This window comes from Etheostoma spectabile, unplaced genomic scaffold, assembly GCF_008692095.1.
Source record: "Etheostoma spectabile isolate EspeVRDwgs_2016 unplaced genomic scaffold, UIUC_Espe_1.0 scaffold272, whole genome shotgun sequence".
Taxonomy (NCBI): domain Eukaryota; kingdom Metazoa; phylum Chordata; class Actinopteri; order Perciformes; family Percidae; genus Etheostoma; species Etheostoma spectabile.
The window spans coordinates 1,876,825-1,884,592 of NW_022605576.1; the positions used below are offsets into that span (position 1 = coordinate 1,876,825).

The 7,768-nt window shown below is 42.6% G+C and overlaps 1 long non-coding RNA gene and 1 pseudogene across 1 annotated transcript in view; both read right to left on the reverse strand.

Moving 5' to 3' along the window:
* The window catches only part of LOC116685839 (uncharacterized), a 28,064-nt gene that overhangs the window by 997 nt on the left and 19,299 nt on the right, over positions 1 to 7,768 (reverse strand). The gene's annotated exons all lie outside the window — the stretch shown is intronic.
* The window catches only part of LOC116685838 (leukocyte elastase inhibitor-like), a 47,632-nt pseudogene that overhangs the window by 506 nt on the left and 39,358 nt on the right, over positions 1 to 7,768 (reverse strand).

The window sequence follows — 7,768 nt, forward strand, 5'->3', positions numbered from 1 at the left end:
ATAAAGAAGCCAAGAAAAGATGGAAAAATCCCCCAAAAAGCATCAAATGACAGATTAGACTTTCGTATTATATGTCTCAAAAAGTTAGATTTTTATGTTCATCATTTACACTTTCAAAATAACTGAAAACATAAAATGGCGTTTGCAAAAGTTTGGGCAACCTGCAGAGTTAATACCTTGTACCGCCCCCCCCCGGGCTAGTATCACAGCTTGGAATTGCTTCTTGTAGCGGCCAAGAGTCTTTAATTCTTGTTGGAGGTATCTTCGCCCATTCTTCCTTCCAAAAGTCTTCCAGTTCTTTGAGATTTCTAGGCTGTCTGTCACGCACTGCTCTTTTACGGTCTAGCCATAGATTTTCAATTATGTTGAGGTCAGGAGATTGTGAAGGCCATGGCAAAACCTTCAGTTTACACCTCTTGATGTAATCCACTGTGGATTTTGAGTTGTGTTTAGGATCATCATCCATTTGTAGAAGCCATCCTCTCTTTAACAGCGTTTTCACTGATAGCATCAAGTTAGCGTCCAAAATTTGCTGACATTTTATTGGATCCATTTTTCCTTCTACACGTGAAATGTTCCCTGTGCCGCTGACTGCAATACAACCCCAAAGCATGATTGATCCCCCCCATGCTTAACAGCTGGACAGAGGTTCTTTTCATTAAATTTGGTGCCCTTTCATCTCCAAACTTACCTTTGCTCATTGCGGCCAAAAAGTTCTACTTTAACATCACGGGTCCACAGAACGTGTTCCCACAATGCAGCAGGCTTGTCTATATGTTCATTTGCAAACTTCAAACACTGATTTTTGTGGTGAGGACATAGAAGAGGTTTTCTTCTGATGACTCTTCCATGATGACCATGTTTGTACGAGTATCTCTTTATAGTGGAATGGTGTATCGACTCCAGGGTCTCCAGGTCTTTCTGATGGATCGGGCAGTCCAACGTGGGTTTGGACTTGCTTTTCTCACAATCCTGCGAGCGGTTCTGTCTGATATTTTTCTTGGTCTTCCAGATCTTGCTTTAACTTCCTCTGTTCCTGATGACTGCCATTTCTTAATTACATTCCCAACAGAGGATGTTGGCATCTGAAAACCCTTTGTTATCTTCTTCTAGCCTTCTCCTGCTTTGTGAACGTCAACTATTTTCAGTTTCAGTTTTCTAGACAACTGCTTAGAAGAAGCCATTGTGCTGATTGTTGGGGGGGGATCAAATGAGTCTGGGCATTTAAAACCTTAAGAGTGACATCACCTGGTCTTTCCAGATGATGATGGAGAACAATCCATGACACTGTCAGGTCTCAGCTTTCCAAACTTTTTGTGACATACTATGCAAATGTCTAATCTGTCATTTGATGCTTTTTGGAGATTTTTCCATCTTTTCTTGGCTTCTTTATGCACGTTAATACAAAAAAAAAATTTCGAACCCCACTGTATAATAATAACAACAGAGTGAAAACATTGTAATTTCCCTTGCAAGATTAATAAAGTAAAAATTACTATGATTATTATTTGATTGATTAGGGACAACCTCTGTATTGACTCTTTTTTGAGAATGTTCAGCTGCCTGTTCTTTAAATGATTATATAAAGGCATAAAGAGGTAGGAGTATATAAGTTTTACTTCTGTCTACTCCTTTTTTAGTGTGTAAATAGAGGTTTTTAAGAACCGGAAATAATAAAGTTTTATTGTAGTTTGATTTTTTTCTTATTACTATTTTTCTGATGTTATATTTTTATTTACATGTTCAAAATAAAGATATCATACAATCAATCAATCATGGATATATCTGATATGATGCAGGCACATGTCCTACCAGAGAAGTCACACTTTGCTTCGTCGAAGGCATCCACCATGCCCATGCTGACCAGGACGTTCTTCATGTCATACGACTCCTCCATCTTGAACCGAGGCAGCCCCACCTGGACCTCAACATTATCCATCATGTCTCGACGGGTCCACTCCATAAAGTTCTCATAGGTCAGCTGCTTCTCCAGCTGGGGGTGGACACGGAATCAATTAGTGTGAGTGTGTGTGTGTGTGGTGTGTGTGTGTGTGTGTGTGTGTGTGTGTGTGTGTGTGTGTGTGTGTGGTCTTACCTTCTCCAGACTGTAGTACTGTCCTCCATCTCATTGGGTAAAAAGAATGAGCATGCTAAGGCTTCCTTCCCTTTGTAAGGCATCTCTAGGACCTGTCCAGCAGAGGGTTGAAAAACATTACAGCATATATTATGTATATTGTTTGGTTATTTTTGTGTATTAACAAAATAGTCTGTGAGATAGCGTACAACAAATAAAACATCCATCCATTCATCTATCTTCATCCGCTTATCCAGTATCGTGTCGCTGCGGGACAGCAGCTCCAGCAGGGACCCCAAACTTCCCTTTCCGAGCCACATCAACCAGCTCCGACTGGGGGACCCGAGGCGTTCCAGCCAGGCCAGTTGGAGATTATCCCTCCACCTAGTCCTGGGTCTTCCCCAAGGACCTCCTCCCAGTCTGTGCCTGAACACCTCCCTAGGGAGGCGCCCAGAGATCCTTACCAGATGCCCGACCCACCTCAACTTGCCCTTTCGACCGAAGGAGCAGCGGCTCTACTCCGAGTCCTCTCGGATGACTGAGCTTCTCACCCTATCTCTAGGGAGACGCCCCCCCCTCCTGAGGAAACCCTTTGGGACCACTTGTACCCTGGATCTCGTTCTTTCGGTCATGACCCACCTTCATGACCAAAGGTAGGGTAGGCAACAAAAATTGCTCGGTAGATTGAAGCTTTGCCTTCGGCTCGCTCTCTTTTCGTCACAACGGTGCGATAAACAGAATGTAATACGACCGGCTGCTCCGATTCTCCGACCAATCTCACGCCTCCATGGTCCCTCAGCTCGCGAACAAGACCCCAAGGTACTTAAACTCCTTCACTTGGGGTAAGGACTCACTCCATCGGTTTCCTGCTGAGAACCATGGCCTCAGATTTAGAGGTGCTGATCCTCATCCCAGCCGCTTCACACTCGGCTGCGAACCGATCCAGTGTTTGCAGCCGATTACCCAACAAATAAAACATTTGTTGGGTAATTAGTTCTACTAACAGTTTTACTGTACAATAAAATGGATCATAACCAAACTCTAATCCTTTCTCCTTTGAATCATTCACATTCCATGGGCATTTCAAGAAAGGATTTTTTAACAAAGGTTATGAAATGATTAGTTTAATAGTTGCCTAGTCAGTTACACACGTGTATGTGTGATTATTTAATTAAATTGCATCATTACCTTGCAGTTGGCTTTAGGGTTGTTGGAAAAAGGGAACCAGGCTTTCAGGTGCATCATCCTCACCGACTTGGTGTCATTCTGAAAACAGCAGCCAGAGGGATATGGAAGCTTGAAGCTGCTGCACAACAAATGGAAGTGGCGTGCAGGGCTAATAATTTAACCTTGCAGAACCAGGAGTTGCTGCTCTACAGCTGCCTCCATCAGTTAGTTTGTTTACTCTTAAGGTAAGATCTTTCATCTTCTTCTATGTGGCTAAAATGCGTATCACTCCTCCAAAAAGTACCTCATCTAATTTCTGACAAAGGAACTTTTATTAAAGTGCTCATGTTATGCTCATTTGCAGGTTTATATTTGTATTTAGACGTTGTACCAGAATAGATTTATGTGGTTTAAATTTTTAGAAAACACCATATTTTTGGTGTACTGCACATTGCTGCAGCTCCTCTTTTCACCACGTGTGATTAGGTCTATGTTTTAGATACAGAGTGAGACATCTCACTTCTATCCCATCTTTGTAGGGAGTCGCACATGCACAGTAAGTACTGCTAACTTGTCAGTTGCCCCCAATGCTGTGTAAATGTCTGTGAGTGTGTGAATGGTTCCTGTACTATGTAAAAGCTACTTTGAGTAGCTGTTAGGTCTAGAAAGACGCTATATAACAACAGTCCATTTACATTTCTTTGAGCGGTGGTACCTTGTTGAGTCTAAAGTGAGCTTTCTTTGTGTCATGCTGCTGAAACTTCTCGTTCCAGTCACTTTTGAAGTACATGGCATTAACCAGCACCAGCCTGCTCGGGCTGTCCACGGTTCCCTTGGCCAGCAGATCCTTAATTTTATCTGGTGAACAAAATTGACACATAAGGAGAGCAATGTCACACAACTGAAAGCAAAGTGTTGAAAACTGGTTGCTGCTATGTTTCCATGTGTGTTATGTTTATATTAGAGTCGTTACAGAAAAATGTTTCTGTTATTGTTGCGGGCAAAAATCCTTAATTATTTATTTCAGCCACAACTTGTGGTGCTCTGAAAAATCTGTTATTTATCTTAGGTAGGTATGTATGAAGCTCCTTAAGGGTAGATACCTGAAAAAATCTGGTCATGGTCATTTAAAACCTGTTACATAATGAAGGTTCAAAAGTTTCCAATTTTTGAATCCTGTTTCAAGTCTCAAGAGAAGAAAGGAAAGAGGTGGTGGCGAGCGGTGATCCAGTAACACGGTGAGCCCTCTCCAGTATCACCGGCGGCTGCACGCTCACATGTTCGCCTGACCACCCTCGATAGCCGTTAACGCGCCGCTAATTTCTGCATGAAAGTCCTGTTTAAGGGATTTAAAGCACCCATATAATGCTCATTTTTAGGTTCATAATTGTCTTTTTGAGGTTGTACCAGAATAAGTTTACAGATCCGGTTTTCACCCTGTGTGTTTAGGTCTCTGTTTTAGCTACAGAGTGAGACATCCTACTTCTGTACTATCTCTGTTGGGAGTCACACGTGCTCAGTAGCTAGGTAAGAGCTAAGCTAGATAACTCTTTTTTTTTTTTTTAAGATTACCTTTTGGGGCATTTTCGGCCCCTATTTTAGACAGGACAGCTGAGATATTTTAAGAGGACAGAACGACATTCAGCAAAGGGCCGCAGGTCGGAGCTGAACCCGGGCCCCCTGTGTCGAGGAGTAAACCTATATATATATGGGCGCCCGCTCTACCAGCCCAGATCTTTCTCCAGCTTTGGTCAGTTCAAGGCAGGATTAGCTTGGAGACTTCTTCTAGACCAGGGCCACTTGTGGAATACCCGCAGAACAGGAACAGGAAGTAGTTCTTTTGGAGATCATGGTGAATTAGTGTGTGTTGTAGCATTGGTTTGCCATTGAGAACAAGCTAGCATGCTAGCGCTAGCACGCTACGGTTAGCCACCTCGTCTCGGTTAGTGACGTAGAAAGCCGTGTAGATGTTGAACAGCTCACCTGGAGACTGAAGACAGAGGACATTCAGAAACTGGATCTCACGCAAAACACCATGGATGGTGTTTTTCCATGTTTCTATGCATGTGGAAGCACCAGAGACACAAAATAACATCCCAAATCCCACATAAAGTGATTTTTTTCATAATATGGGCACTTTAATGGCTAGCATAAGATCGACGCTGGTTACGTCGTTCACCTGCGTGCCGTCCGTGTCCATCAACATGGCGTCTCCTTCACTGTGTTCGAGTTCAGAAACACTGTCCTCACTAGCTTGAAAGTCCAGAGAGTGGAGCGATTTCTTAGACTTGTTCCTTGATGCTCCCTCGGGCATGTTTACCTCATAATGGCATTAGGTTGACTTTTAGTAGTTATTGGATAGCAGCAGTTTTGCAGCAATTATCTGAAGTTCAGCGACGGAGCGGGGAGAAGTGCTGCTGTTCAGCTCGACGCCATAACCACGGAAGCCGTAAATCCCACATTTTATCACTTAAAGATGAGATATGTATCAATATTTTCACTATGTATTGATAATATTGGATCGATGATGATTCAATCGATATATCGATCCAGATCAATGTATGGTTACACCCCTAATGTTAGTGTGTCTGATCCACCTTGAGTCTGCTCCTGCACCCAGCTGTTGATGTTGAGTCTGGCGGCCTCTGAGCCACCTTTGAAGTCCACAGTCTCCAGCTCTGCGTTGTAGTGATTCTTGTTTTTTTCTAAGAAATCCTGGAACCATCAACAACACATTTACTAATTCTGATCACCCAAACATATTAATCACTTTGCTTAACTTTAGTTAGTGGACCTTAAAGTCACTACAACAAGGAGAGCATTCTCACAATCACAATGCTCTTACTCGCCCTCCTCCAGTTCACATTTTCCTTCTCCACAGACCTTCAAATAGTCCCCATGAGGCGCCTCTCAACCACACACACATACTGTAACTCTGAGATTCATACACACATGCTACAACAACAACACCTCAACAAAACTGAAGGACTGCTCCCCGTACCTCCTGTGGGCAACACTGAGGGCAAACGGAGCAATCAGCCATTGGTTGAGACTCGCTCAGCAGCCCTGCAAGCTAACATGGACCAGGATCTCCCTGACAATCTTTTGGTTTTCAGGCACTGTGGACAAAGGAGATACAATGTTACAGAATTGCACTGAGACAAAGGACAGACATCGTTTACAGAGATGCACTGTGACAAAGTGAGAGACAACTGGTTACAGAGATGCAACTGTGCAAAGGAGAGCCACTGTTACAGAGATGCACTGATGGACAAAGGAGAGACAACTGTTTACAGAGATGCACGTGGACAAGGAAGACAACTGTAGGAACGTGCACTGAGCAGACACCAGTCTATTCTAAATAGTAGATTAGACCGGGCATCTGCCTGTTAAGTGATGAGACTAAAGACTAAACTAAGAACGTTGTTTGACTTTGTGTGCTCCATCGCTATGTATTTGCCATCATTAGGTTCTGTTTTACACCTTTAACTCCCACCTGAACTTCCACACCTTTAACGATTTTCTTAGAGTATTTTTATTGCCAAGGCCCTTCTGTGTTTCTTTCTGGTGCAAAGACCGCCACGGTGTGACGCTTTCATCTCTCAAGGTGTCAATGTACATCACTTATTATTCTGTTCAACTTCTATTACTGATAATCACTAGATAGACATAAATTATTGTTTTACATTTTTTTCCCAAGAAACCATGTATTTTTTCAACTTCTACTTCTAATAACCTAGGAATTTGTTAGACATTGCACAGGGGAGCAAGAAAGACAACGCTGTGATTGTAATGATTACAATAGTTATTAATATTTGATGGTCTAATTGAGATATGTTTAATTTAATTATTGAGGACTGCAAATATTCTTCCAGCTGAATCCATTCAGATACTCACTAAGAGTCTTCTAAGAGCGGTGCTGGTTACTTTTCTGGCCCAGTCTCACATTGCCAGACCTTCCTCCACAGCCCCCCCCCCCCCCCCCCCCCCCCCCCCCCCCCCCCCAAACAGCGCTGCAAAGGAAAGTCTGGAACAGATAGTCCTTGAAACCACTGGAGGTTAAAGGTCCCATGGCATGAGAATTTCACTTTATGAGTTTAAAAAAAAATGTTATTTGAACAGGTATGATTTCTTCTTTTTGCTTTTCGAGACCCAATTGGTCTTGAAGGGGGGAAATGTGTAGTATCCAATGACTTGAATCAGGTTCTGTTCAAATTAATCAATGTTGATGAGCCAATAAAAAGGGTTAATGATTTCCATTTGCGTGAAAAGATTAGAGTAAACTTTGAAAGGAATGTTCATGTGCAAAAGTGATGAGTGGATAAAGATGTTACCCAGCATGTGATGTTATCCTAAAATGTGACCTTTACTGTGGCCACGTAGCAAACCTGTATGTGACTTGACCTGTGACCTAAACTTATCCTATATAAAGTGCTTCTAAGATATTGAAAGGCAGAGTGTCCATCTGGGGGAGACACTCTCCAAGCGTCTGCACAGCTTGTAAATTGATGCTGAAAATCTTTGATA